The following is a 15,174-nucleotide window of genomic DNA, read 5'->3' on the forward strand; positions in this document are numbered from 1 at the left end:
TTAAACAGTTCTTGAAAAGTTTATGTTTTGCTTCATATCTCATACATCAAGTATGCAAAAGAGGGCCTATTTTCCTAATACAAGATGGATAATGTACCATGAAATGGTGTTTTGGTATCAAAGTATGATGTGGGTACAGTTTCTTAAAAAGCTGATGGTGCTCCTGAATCAAATGCTTTAGTAATATGGTCATCCCATAAGTAATGCTTGGGGCAAAAATAATGTTCATTATTTGTAATAAGATAAGCAAAAGGTTCCAGTGTGTATTCTCTGTAGTTACAATATCTCCAAATATCAGAGGTGCATTTTTTATAAGACACAGACACTGAATGGAATTCAACCCCAAGGTTTTGTTAGGACTGTCCAAATTGACATTGGTTGGACGGTTTTTACGTTCCAGATAACCATAATCAAATGCATAGATTCGAGAGAGTAGATCTTGCTTTGAGATGAAATGGTCACTTAGGTAATTGAAAAGAAGCTTAAGCTCATAATGAGCTACTCCTTCAAGCAGGTCATGCATAATGTCAAAAGAAAAATTGTGGCACACATGAAAATACTTTAAAGTGTTGAGAGATGAATTTCTTTTTACTCCAAAAACAGGATTGCTTGGATTTGACTCAAGGGTCTGGAAATGAGTCTCAAAAGATTGTCTGTCACGAATGATTATTCTAGGATCGTCCTCACAGAAAACATCTTGGGCATCATTCTTATCAAGCAAACATAAACGGCAGTAGTGTCGCCCACTAAAGGACTCAGAAAAGCCAAGTATAGAATGCATTCCAAGATTGTCTCCAGTTATTTGACTTATTGTACCATGCACTTTTTCAGAGGATATTGGCAAATGAACGCCATCAGTTTCTAGTTTTTTTAGGTCAGCAATCAAAGGCTCCAGAATCATATCAAAACCATATTTCTTTAAGTCTTGATAATGGAACAGAGATACTAAATGGATGTTCAAAACAGCAGAGTTGAATTTTGGTGGCAAATTCCGCAAAACAAAATACAAAGCGCCCACCTTATGAATACAACGTTTTGAGCCGAGGGGATTAGCGGTCTCAAAGTCATCATAATATAACTGGATCTGTAAAGCATTACTGAATTTGGAGAACAGTGGATGCATTTTAAAGTAAGCCCCATCATTAAAATCCCTATAGATATCGTCACTGGTTGAGGTGTCTGCTTTGATCATCTCACAAATTTCAGGGTTTCGGAATATACATTTCAAGGTTTCCAGTATAGGGACATACACAAATGTGTCATTCACTGGAACTTGACTATACATGCCAGTTGTCCCATTACGTCTCGTGTCATACCTAACACCTAAAACAATTTCTAGAGGTTCAACAATACCCCATTTCTCACCAAAGTACTTCACTCGTTTGTATTCTGAGTTTAAACCAGAAAATGGGTTTTGAAAATCTTCCAATGTTTGCTCAACTGCTGGTTTCAAAAGAATACTATTCGGAATGACTGATAGCACAGTTTGCTTAATTTGGGAATGCATTTCAGTTGCAAATTCTTCCAAATCTGAAACAATCGATGTGACTGTGTTACTGGATGCACCACTTCTCTGTATCTTTGAAACAATTGCTGCACACATGTCTTTTATGTTCTCTGTATTAAGACCTACCCCACTGTTCTCAAAATTCCCTGAATGGGATGAGTCTTGAACTACAGAACTCGACTCAGAGAAATCAAGCCTTGACGAGTCATCAGAAGGAACATTTAACTCAACAGCCAGGCTACTTACACAAGTCTGATCTACCTGATGACTACAATCTAAATGTTTACGAAATCCAGCATATCCAGCAAATTGCTTTCTACATGTTTGCTGTGAACACATTACTTTGAAACTCTTGTTGGGATAAAAACCATGTTCAAACCGTAAATGAGTAACAAGAAACTGGCTGGTTTCAAAAGTGGATTGGCATTTAAAACAAAAAAACATGTTTAACCTAGTTGATTAGTTTAGCACGAAGTTCTTTAACTCTAGGTGATTCTTTGGTTTTCCCAATGTCAATTTTATATACTGTTGTCTGCATGAAAGTGAAGAAGTGAAGAAGAGCATTGTCATACATTAAGTTGAAGCAAAAGTGGATTTTGAACAATTCATCAAAGGCAGAGAGGGAACCACCCGCCTGACAAGGAATGAGCTTCTGGTCAAGAGCTATGTAGTACTGGTCGATCTGGCGGGGTGATCCTCCTACAGCAAGCAGATAGGGTTGTCGACCTTTCCTTTGGCGCAGGTGTTCTTCTATGCTGTTGCATGACTATAAGGAGAAACAAAAGATTTGTTATTTATTTTGTATAAATATATTGTGTCAGGTTTGACTCAATAAAGGCCAGGGCACTCGTATGGAAGGCAAACATTCTAATTAAACCATAGGAGAGAAGCTATAGCACATAATTGATACCTTGTGATGCACAAGAATCCTGCTGGCTGCATCCACTGCACTTATCTTTAGAGCCCTCTTCGCTCCAGATTGGGGTGGAAGAAGATTAATCAGTAAAAGCAGCGTAGCCATATCACTGTCCCAGTCTGAAATGATGATTAATACATTAAGAAGTACATCCAGACCTTTTCCAACTTGAATGTTAGGACCTGTGCATGCATTTTAGACAGGGCCCACATTGACACATTCCAACTTGACATATGTTTAACACTTGCTGCAAAACCATGCATTGCACACAGAAGAACACAAGGCATGTTCCTTATAGTTACTACAGAACTTACAAGTACATACACAGTTCAAAGTTCTACACTTAAACAACTAGAATTTCTTACTGGAGCAATCTTGACTGTCTGTTTCGTTTTTTGCCGACCGAAGAAGGGAACACACAGCAGGCGTTGAAGTGAGGGACATGGCTTCACTGATGATCTTCTGCTTGAAAGTTGTGTCCCACCTTTCCAGCAATTTTGAAGCAGTCTCGGCATCAAAGAGCAGTTTGAAGTCCTGGTTAACCTTCAAGACAAACTTTCTTAAAACACAAAAATCCCTCACCACAATACCCAACTCCCTCAACTAGCTTAACAAGGTCATCCCAACATGTAAAAAGAAAGTCCTGAATACTCAGATTGCACATTTCAGTCATTGCTAATTTGAAACGTAGCAAGGGAAAAACACTCATCTTACCAGTCCTTTGGTGTTCAAAAACCTTGGAAAGATCTGTAGTATATCAGCGGCCTTGTTTGGGTCATGGACAAGTGAATGTCTATGCTGAAGCTATGGAGGATCTGCGGGCGTGCTTGGACTGCACTGACTGGGACATGTTCACGACTGCTACCAATAGTCTGGATGAGCTCACAGAGGCTGTGACATAATACATCAGCTTCTGTGAGGACTGCTGTATACCAACACGCACCAGGGTAAGCTACAACAACGACAAACCCTGGTTTACAGCTAAACTCAGAAGGTTGAGGTCAGAGAAAGAGGCCGCGTTTAGGAGTGGGGACAAAGACAGTTTCAAGGAGTCGAAGAACAGGTTTAGCAAGGCGGTGAGGGAGGCTAAACGACTGTACTCAGAGAGACTAAAACACCAATTCTCTGCAAACGACTCTGCTTCTGTCTGGAGAGGGCTCAGGCAGATTACCAACTACAAGCCCAGAGCCCCCCACTCCACTAACGACTCCCGCCTGGCCAACGACCTGAATGAGTTCTACTGCAGATTTGAAAGACAATTGGACAGTCTTGAACTACCCCTTCCCACCCAGGAGGCCTCCCACCTCCCCCCCTCTACAGTGACGACTCTCTCCATTCAGGAGGGTGAAGTTAACAGACTTTTCAAGAGGCAGAACCCCCGCAAAGCAGCTGGGCCGGACTCTGTCTCTCCAGCCACCCTCAAGCACTGCGCTGACCAGCTGTCTCCGGTGTTTACCCACATCTTTAACACCTCCCTTGAGACATGCCATGTGCCAGCCTGTCTCAAGTCCTCCACCATCATCCCTGTGCCCAAAAAGCCAAGGCCAACAGGACATAATGACTACAGACCCGTCGCCCTGACCTCTGTGGTAATGAAGTCTTTCGAGCGCCTGGTGCTGGCACACCTTAAATCCATCACTGACCCTCTACTGGACCCCCTGCAGTTTGCCTACAGAGCCAACAGGTCTGTGGACGATGCAGTTAACATGGCCCTCCACTTCACCCTACAGCACCTGGACTCCCCAGCATCCTATGCCAGGATCCTGTTTGTGGACTTCAGCTCTGCCTTCAATACCATCATCCCCGCCCTGCTTCAGGACAAGCTCTCCCAGCTGAACGTGCCTGATTCCACCTGCAGGTGGATCACAGACTTCCTGTCTGACAGGAAGCAGTGCGTTAAGCTGGGAACACAAGTCTCTGACTCCCGGTCCATCAGCACCGGATCACCTCAGGGCTGCGTCCTTTCTCCTCTGCTCTTCTCCCTGTACACCAACAGTTGCACCAACAGTTGTCGTCCGTCAAACTCCTGAAGTTTGCGGACGACACCACCCTTATTGGGCTCATCTCTGGTGGAGACGAGTCTGATTATAGGTGGGAAGCGGCCAACCTGGTGACCTGGTGCAGCCAGAACAACTTAGAGCTCAATGCTCTTAAGACAGTGGAGATGGTTGTGGACTTCAGGAGGAACACAGCCCCACTCACCCCCATCACCCTGTGTGACTCCCCAGTCAACACTGTGGAGTCCTTCCGCTTCCTGGGCACTATCCTCTCCCAGGACCTCAAGTGGGAACTGAACATCAGCTCCCTCATCAAGAAAGCACAACAGAGGATGTACTTCCTTCGGCAGCTGAAGAAGTTCAACCTGCCAAAGACAATGATGGTGCACTTCTACTCAGCCATCGTTGAGTCCATCCTCACCTCCTCCATCACCGTCTGGTACGCTGCTGCCACTGCCAAGGACAAGAGCAGACTGCAGCGTATCATCCGCACTGCTGAGAAGGTGATTGGCTGCAATCTGCCTACCCTCGAGGACCTGCACACCTCGAGGACCCTGAGGCGAGCGAGGAAGATTGTGGCCGACTCCTCCCACCCTGGACACTCCCTGTTTCAGTCACTCCCCTCCGGCAGAAGGCTGCGGTCCATCAGGACCAATACCTCACGCCACAAAAACAGTTTATTCCCTTCCGCTGTTGGCCTCTTCAACAAGGCCAAGGGACCACACTGACTCTAATGACTTCTTGCTTAAAACACACTGCTTTTTGCACTGCATTACAATAATGGTATCTTGTACATTTGTATTTTTTGTAATATTTGTATTTTTATATTGTAATTTACAGCAACTTATATTTTATTTTATTGTATATTTAATTCTATTCTAATCCCACTTAGTCCTGCTAGTTCATGTACCCTTAGTATAGATAGTCCACATATTTAAATTTTAGGTATATGTTTATTGTATGCACCTTCCTGCCAAAGCAAATTCCTTGTCTGTGCAAACTTTCATGGCGAATAAATCCCATTCTGATTCTGATGCATTGTTCTGTGGATTCTTCATCTCCTGAGACCTTCTACCTCAGTTCTCCCTTGTCCTACTCCTTGCTCACCTCTTGCTTTCTCTCTGATTTACAATGATCACGGTAGAGTAGGTAAGATTTAAAGCTTTCATTTTGTAACACGTTTGCCTTGTAATTGATTTCATTCATTTGCAATGTTATTAAATGCGTATTTCATTTAACCATACTTTGACCATTCTTGCTCTGATTTAACCCATAGAGCCAAATAAGCTTAATTCTCTTTGTATTGTCATTATTTGGTTCATGCTAATACACTATTCAGTTTCCCATCTACCTTTAACCCTTGTGTTATCTTCGGGTCATTCTGACCCATCAGTCATTGTGACCCACCGTCGTATTGCAACAACTTTACCGCATACAAAAACAAAGTGAAGCATTTTCTTTTAACCGTTGGGCTGTCTCAGACCCCCCACATTGCAAAGGTTAAAAGAAAATTATTTTTATTTGTTTTTGTATTGGGTAAAATTGGGTTAACACAACGATGGTTCGTTATGAACCTTTGGGTCATGTGACCCGAAGGCAGCACAAGGGTTAAACCATAGGGGAATTCGTTTTGGTTGTTTGGCCAATATTTAACCCCCTACATCTACCTGATGGCAGCAGCGAGAAGAGTCTGTGCTGGGGGTGTGTTAGTCCTTGATTATATTTTGGGCTTTCCTGGTGACCCTGGTGGAGTAAATGTCCTGTAGTGAGGAGAAGGCTGCTCCTGAGATGAACTGTGGGCAGTGCAGTGTTCATACCACACTATGATTGATGTAGTAAGGACGCTCTCGACCGTGCCTCTGTAAAAGTTGCTGAGAATTTTGGTTGGCATGCCAAATTTCTTCAGCCTTCTCAGGAAGTACAGCCTCTGCTGGGCCTTTTTTGTGATCCGGAGTATGTTGTGAGACCAGCTGAGGTCCTCGCTGATGTGAGTTCCAAGGAATTGAAAGGTTTTCACCCTTTCCACCTCGGTCTCACCAATGTACAGTGGTGTGTGCTGCACCTTTTTCCTCCTTGGGTTGATAATCATCTCCTTGGTCTTGTCTGTGTTCAGGGAGAGATTATTATTATGACACCAGGCCACAAGTTCCTCCACTTCTCTTCTGTACACTGTCTCAGCCCCACCAGTGATCATTCCAATATCCGTAGTATCATCTGCAAACTTGATGATACTGGTGTTTTCCTGGGAAGCCACACAGTCGTATGTGAAAAGGGTGTACAGCAGGGGACTCAGTACACAGCCCTGGGGGGTCCCTGTGCTCACAGTTCTGGTATTGGAAGTGCGGTTGCCAACTCTGACTGATTGGGGTCTGCCTGATATCAAGTTCAGCACCCAGTTGCAGAGGGCGGTTTCAGACCCAGAGTGAGGAGTTTTACTGAAAATGTGTGTGGGATAACTGTATTGAAGGCTGGAGTGAAGTCTATGAAGAGGAGTCTTGCATAGGTGTCCTTGCCCTCTAAGTGCATGAGGGTTATGTGGATGAGGTTGTTCACTGCATCGTCAGTGGACCAGTTCTGGCGATACGCAAACTGCAGCGGGTCTACTATGTCTGGGATTACTTTTTTGATGTGGGTCATGACTATCCTCTCGAAACACTTCATCCTTCTCGAATCACTATTGTGGTGAGTGTAAAGGGGCGATAGTCATTTAGGAAGGTCACAATGTTTTTCTTTGGGAGGGGCACGATGGTGGTGGACTTGAAGCAGGTGGGCACATGAGCTAGTGCAAGTGACAGATTGTAAATGTCAGCAAGCACATCAGCCACTCCTGATGAACAGGCCCTGAGGGCACGCCCGGAGATGTTATCTGGGCCAGATGCCTTCCGTGGGTTTGTTCTCCTCTACACCAACCCTCCCTGTGGGTTGGTGTTGAAGGCCTCGCAGCGGGCATAGAAAGCATTCAGCTCATATGGCAGTGTGGGTTGGCTGGTTGCAACCCCCTTGCTCCCCTGCTGGTATCCTGTGATGTGTTGCAGGCCTTGCCACATGCGTCGGGAATCTGCAGTGGAGTAGAATCCCTCCAGCTTCAGTCTGTATTGTCTCTTAGCTCCTCTGATGGATCTGCTCAGGTCGTATCTGGCCTTCTTGTAATCCTCAGCGTTGCCTGAGGCAAATGCAGTGGAGCGGGCACGTAGCATGGACCAAACTTCACAGTTAATCCAGGGTTTTTGGTTCGGGTAAGTCCTGCAGCGCTTTGTGGGCACAGTGTTCTCCACACATGTGCTGATGTAGCCCGTTACACTGGACGCATATTCCTCTAGGTCCACTGTAGAGTCATCCCTCAAAGCAGCAGTTCTAAACATGCCCCAGTCTGTACTCCCAAAGCAGTCCCGAAGCAACAGTTCAGTTCCTTCATTCCACACTTTAACATCTTTAATAACTGGCGGTGCTTGCTTGAGGCGTTGTCTGTACGCTCGGTAGAGGAACACTGAGATGTGGTCGGACTGTCCAAAGTGTGGCCTGGGCACAGCCCTGTAGGCTCCCTTCACGTTGCTGTAAACACGATCCAGAGTGTTATTTTCCCTCGTCGGAAAGTTCACGTGTTGATGGTATTTCAGCAGGCTAGGTACTGGTGGTTGAGTACATTTACATCGATGCATTTAGCAGACGCTTTTATCCAAAGCGACTTCCAGGAGAGAGCTTTACAAAAGAGCATAGGTCACTGATGATAACAACGAGATAGCCCCAAACATTGCGAGCAGCCAAAACATGAAGCATACATTGTGAAAAAACTAATAAGTGCAAGTGCAACAAGAGCAACAAGTCTCTCAATAAGAGTCATTGTGATCCTGGAGGAAACTAACATCAGTAGCCCTAGCCTTTAGCCTAGCATGTAGCCCCCCTCTTTTGCCGCAACGCCACCTTGTCAGCTCTCTCCATCGGCTGCGCTGGTGCTGTTGGGCCTTCTCCGCTGTGTTTGGCTGGATCTCGACGTAGCAGAAAGTCTTTCAGGCTATAAGTGAGCTTGTGGTGACACGGGAGGACACTCTTAAGGTTATGGTGGTTTAAATCACCGACTGCAGCACACATAGCGTCCGGGTGTCCAGTCTCGTGTTTATTGACATCATGCAGCAGCCCCAGTGCAGTAGCGGAGTCCGCTTTTGGTGGGATGTAAACAGCCAGTATAAACACTGCACTGTACTCTTTTGGCAGGTAGAAGCGTCTGCATTTCACCATCAGCAGTTCAATACTGGCCGAGCAGTGTTTTTCAACCACCTGTACGTTCGAGCACCACCTGTTGTTCACATAGACACAGACGCCGCCGCCTCTCGTCTTTTCCGAGGTTGCTGTACGGTCCGTGCGGTAGACAGAATGTGTTGCAAGCTGGACAGATGAGTCGGGAATGCTGTCCGAAAGCCAGGTTTCCGTGAAAATAAGAGCACAGCATTCTCTCAGTTCACGCTGGATTGAAATCCTGGTTCTCAGGTCATCCATCTTGTTTTCAAGGTAACGTACGTTAGCTAGGGTGACCAGATTTGAGTTTGTGAAAAAGAGGACACTTCGTCGTGTCGGTGAGGGGCGGGGGGTGTATTGCATGCCGCACTATCTAATCAAAATGTTCTCTCTACAGTCAGAGCTCGCGCAAGGAGGTGGAACGTGTGGTTGCCGTGTACGCAATAAGTAGGCTACACTTCAAAATATCCTAGTGTGATCAGTAGCTCCGATACCTGTCAGACATGTTTACTTTGACTTTACGTCTCTAATCTATCTGGGCTTGATTGCTATGGCATAATGCCTGCCTAAACATTTGAGTCCCGCCCCGATCACGCCCCCTAATTAGCTTAAGGATAAGGAAATACAGAAATAACTATACACAGAAATAAATAAATACAGAAATAAATACAGAAATAAATACAGAAATAAATTACGTAGAAAATAAACGACTAAAGTAAATTAATTGTAAAATTATTTCTATGTATGATATATATTTATTGATAGATTTCTTTCTGTCTGTATTTATTTCTGTCTGTATTTATTTCTGTCTGTATTTATTTCTGTCTGTAATTTCTGTATTTCTTCATCCTTATGCTAATTAGGGGGTGGGATAGGGGTGGGATCGGGGCAGGACTCAAACGTTCAGCCAGGCATTATGCCATAGCAATCAAGTCAAAGTAAACATGTCTAGACTGGTATAGGAGCTAGTAAAGGCAGTTGATCAGACTATTGATATCTGGTCAGATGATAGGAGGATATTTTGAAGTATAGCCTTCTTATCACGTACACGGCAACCACAAATTCTGCAAAATTACAAAACGTTTGTACTCATAAACTTGCATATTCTTAATAGACATTTGGATTCGGAATAGCAGTTACTTGCGATTTATGTCTTTCTGTAATTTACAAACTTAGCAAAGACATCCGACGCGCCGAGATGGCGGGCGTCCATCATCCGTATGTTTGACACCCCTGAACAGGGACGGAGTGGGGCCACTTTTCAGCCCGGGAGTTTCAGGCCCAAGACCGGCCTACTTTTTTTTGTATACCAAACAGGGCTGGATGCAGCCTGCTTTGACTGGGGGTGCAGTGAACTTTTCTGAGGGGTATCATGATTACAGAAAGGGATTGTATTTTTTATATTGATACAATTTTTGAGACTTCTTAACGATCCGAGTGTTAATCAGGCACGGAGCCAGACGTCGTAAAGATTCGGTGCTTAGCCCATTCGGGGCTTGACCCTACACAGTAAAAACAGTAGTGTTAAATTTCCAGTGTTAAGTAGCCTAGAGTTGACCAGTGTTAATGTCCGAGTTGATAAAAATACTTGTGTTATATTGACATTAAGATTGTGTAATTTATCAATTCATTATTTTGACAAAGGAAATGAAAAATTCCGAACAAATTCAAGTTATAGCTCATCGCAAAAAAACGAATTACTAACAGCTAGAGTCAGGGTACAGTAGCTAGCCTAGACCTCGACATCATCACGTTTCACGTGATTTAGCTACAAGAGCATATATCGAAGTTAAATCACAAGCTATTTTAATTCAGTGGGTGAGTAATTTAGGTGAAATAACATGGTAGACCTAGCCTACTTTAATGTACTGTAGCCTATCGAGTTAGCTATCTAGGTTAAGCTGGCTACGGTAGCTAACTAGGTAACTAGCATGAGAAGCTAAGAATGGCGCACATAGTTGCTAGTCGAAACGTTTTCTTGAACCAATTATTTGTGATATATTTACTTGAAAAATGTGATCATATTAATTTTTCTGAAAAAAGACAAGCCCCCCATTTCAGAAAAAAAGTATTTATTTTATAGTTTATTTCATTTTCTGAGGGAAATGTGATGTACTTTGCAAGTGGCAATGGATTTAAAAAATAGGAAAGATAGTTTAAGGATTTAGACGGCAAACTCAAGGAGCAACATTAAGTTAATATAGTTAGGTGTTAACTATTGTTAACCATTTATTGTCCTTCAGAATTTAAAGATGTTAGTAAAGGTAAAATTTGAGAACACCAAAAAATTCATCAAACTTCCAGATGGCTTCACACACGCGGATTTCATAAAAGAAAGTGATTTGCCTTCAATGGCATTTCACTGTATATTTACATTATCCTTATCATTGAGATATTTAATTTGCATGTTTCTGTGCAGTTCAGAGTAAGTTTGGCCTAGCGTCACTGTGTCCAATCCCGACTGGTTTTTAGCTAACATTCTGATAAAATGCCACTTCAAATATTGATAAAAATAATCGTATCACGTTTTCAGCTGATTTACTGATTTCACGTTAAGCTTTAACTTCTTACCTTTCGAGCTAAATATTGTTTAAAAATTTAGAGTTAGCTTAGCCTTTACTAGAGCCGGTCAAAAGACGCTGGCGCCGGTAAATTAGCCGTGCGCTACCCTTGTCCAAACCCGACCGCACTTCTAAACACTGGCAGCTGCTGTTTTTCTGGGGATATTAACTTGATCCAGGGTCACCAAACTGACCATCAATGCTGTCAACATATCCGGGGACGTAGTTATGTCCTCCACAATAAGATATCACGCTTCAACATCTCCAAACTATGCGATAAAATCTCAATTTGACTGTATACCACCACCTGCTGGATGTTTTGTTGAACTCTCAAAGTTTACTAGCCCCCATCCCTTCCTCCCCTCGACTACAGATCACGTCACACATGATCGTGTATTTTCATTGGCAAGACAAAGTAGTGTTAAGCTAGCATTGAAATACACTCATATGCTAACCCATAGTAGCAGTACGATGACAACACAGACACACTTGTCAGAGTAAAGATCGTCGCCCAAGCGTTGCCCGAGTGTCGCCGAGTGGTCTTTCGGCCAAAGTAACTTTCCTATATTATTTAGACATGTAAACGTCCATATATGTTCATGAAATTTTACACGTAGATTGTTTGGTATGCCTAAAATAATACTACTTACACTTTGCTGGCGATAGCAAAAGAAAATGCTGGCAAAAAGACCGGAAACTGAGTGTCCAAACCCTGTTATTAATTACTGAACGAAAAACCTAACCTGATGTTAACGGTCAAAGACCAAAATGAAGGTGTGCTGTCATGCACTGGCCTTGTTGATATAGTTGTGTGGATGCCTCCTCTAATCAGCCCTTACAGTTTCAAATACATGGTGGAGTTCCTGCACAGATACTGTGTCGCTGTCTAGCCACTCAAGTGATCAAGATAGAACACCTAGTCGCCCAGAACGTCCTCACAAGAGACCCAGGACATCAGATGAATCAGCATCTGAGGCAAAAGAGGTAACCTGTACTTTTTTCTAATAAGCTTACATGTACATTTATACAGATGGACATTGTGTATGTGTTACACACACTAAATGTGCTTAAAACATAACATTATAATTGTTGTTTTTGAAGATGGTCCTTGCTGTCCTCAAGCAGAAAGCAGGGGGAGATGTTATCCTAACAGAGTACAAAGATAAAACCTCTCTGTCAAGTGAAACAAGACGACTTCTTGTCAACATACTTGTTGGACACATGGTTGAGATGCATGGGTAAGTTTTTTTTTTTAAAGGAACCAATGTGGCTCTAAAGTAAAATTCCTCAACTTAAAAAACAGATTAATGTAAAACATCTTACACATAAACAGAACTGAACATAATTTGGTAAACCACGAATCGTAAGGAATGTTTTAAATTGTTTTAAGGTACTGGTATGTGTGGCAAATATGACTGGATACATCTAATTTCTAAGGGCGTGGGTTTTTCTTTGTTTCCCGTTTAAGGAGAATCCCCACAAAGAATCAGAAAGAGCAATATGCAAAAAACTTGGAATTGTAACACTTCCCATCGTTCAAAGATCCTTTTTCAAAGAAGGGCTATGTAAGTACTTAACTAACATGTTTCACTGCATTTATTTAAAAAAGTACAGTCTTCCCAGAACCAAAGAGCATCTTACACATTTCCAGTTGTCTCCAACAACCAATAAGGTCTCCTACTGACTACCATCTTGCCTGGGTTCAGTCCAATGCCAGTAGTCTTGATGGCTCTATTTAGTATAGCTGCTGCTGTGCAACACCAAAACATTTAATACCTCATTGATTGTGTCTTGCAAATGTTCGCTTTTATTTCTGTAGGAGCACTTCTACGATCCTGATGGCGGAACTGGCTACATTGCATGGCGCCTTAAAACTGTGCAGAGGAGTATATCCCATCATACCCGAACAAACCTGGATGCCAGCATCCCTTTGGGGGAGAGAACTGGCTTTGGACCTTCCTTAAACAGATGTACCTATCCCGAAGAGCTTGATGAAGATGCTGTAAGGGAGGCCATTGCCTTTCTTACCCATTCTTCAGATGAAGCACAGATCTTCCAAAAAATGAAAGAAACTTTTCAGAATCAGAATGGGATTTATTCGCCATGAAAGTTTGCACAGACAAGGAATTTGCTTTGGCAGGAAGGTGCATACAATAAACATATACCTAAAATGTAAATATGTGGACTAACTATACTAAGGGTACATAAACTAGCAGTACTAAGTGGGATTAGAATAGAATTAAATATACAATAAAACAAAATATAAGTTGCCATAAATTACAATATAAAAATACAAAAATACAAATATTACAAAAAATACAAATGTACAAGATACCATGTTGTAATGCAGTGCAAAAAGCAGTGTGTTTTAAATAATTTTAATGCTGCGTTGTTTCAAAAGCTTTACATTACATTTAGATGCACTGCAGCAGTTGTTTTGCTCACAGCGCCCATACATTTGGTTATAATCTTGTATCTACTAATATCATACATCGAGAATACTAAAACATACTAAAATATAACCTAGCTAGTTTATCTCTTATTACACACTTGATGTTGCAAGTGATACGAGCAGACAAAAGGAAACTTCGGTGGGTCTTTTAAATTCAGCGCCTTCAGCCAGGGACGCGAGCCTCAACTTTGGTTGGAGGTCGACGCAAAGTATGTGGGCCCACAACACTCGGACCTCTTCTTTCCATGGTCAAAACAATGATAATACAGGGTCTGATTCTGTTTTCTCCAGCTGTTATGGCAGCCACGAACTGCAGTTGACGCTGGGAATCTCTATTTGCCTTAAATTAGTACCAGAGCCTGTTTACGACATTCTCTTTTAGAACCGTTATAAAGCGGAAAGTATCTAAACCGGAAATGAGAATACGCGGATGGCCGCGCCCATGGTGACTTCCGGAATAAGGTGAATATACTACAACAATACTTGGGAAAATCCCAAATCAAACACGACGAATCAGGAGCATACGGCATGTTGTCAACATCTCCAAGGCAACCGCTTGCTAGGTCCGTAAATCGTTTGCGGACCACTGGAGAGGTCTGCAAACATAGATATATATACAGTTAGGTCCATAAGTATTTGGACATTGACACAATTTTCATCATTTTGGCTCTGTATACCACCACAATGGATTTGAAATGAAACAATCAAGATGTGCTTTAAGTGCAGACTTTCAGCTTTAATTTCAGGGTATTTACATCCAAATCAGGTGAACGGTGTAGGAATTACAACACATTTTATATGTGGCCCCCCCCTTTTTAAGGGACCAAAAATAATTGGACAAACTAACATAATCATAAATCTAATTGTCACTTTTAATACTTGGTTGCAAATCCTTTGCAGTCAATGACAGCCTAAAGTCTGGAACCCATAGACATCACCAGACGCTGGGTTTCGTCCCTGGTGATGCTCTGCCAGGCCTCTACTGCAACTGTCTTCAGTTCCTGCTTGTTCTTGGGGCATTTTCCCTTCAGTTTTGTCTTTAGCAAGTGAAATGCATGCTCAATTGGATTTAGGTCAGGTGATTGACTTGGCCATTGCAGAACATTCCACTTCTTTGCCTTAAAAAACTCTTTGGTTGCTTTCGCAGTATGCTTCGGGTCATTGTCCATCTGCACTGTGAAGCGCCGTCCTATGAGTTCTGAAGCATTTGGCTGAATCTGAGCAGATAATATTGCCCGAAACACTTCAGAATTCATCCTACTGCTTTTGTCAGCAGTCACATCATCGATAAATACAAGGGAACCAGTTCCATTGGCAGCCATACATGCCCACGCCATAACACTACCTCCACCATGCTTCACTGATGAGGTGGTATGCTTTGGATCATGAGCAGTTCCTTCCCTTCTCCATACTCTTCTCTTCCCATCATTCTGGTACAAGTTGATCTTGGTCTCATCTGTCCATAGGATGTTGTTCCAGAATTGTACAGGCTCTTTTAGATGTTTTTT

The sequence above is a fragment of the Osmerus mordax genome, chromosome 20 (genome assembly GCF_038355195.1).
Source record: "Osmerus mordax isolate fOsmMor3 chromosome 20, fOsmMor3.pri, whole genome shotgun sequence".
NCBI lineage: Eukaryota > Metazoa > Chordata > Actinopteri > Osmeriformes > Osmeridae > Osmerus > Osmerus mordax.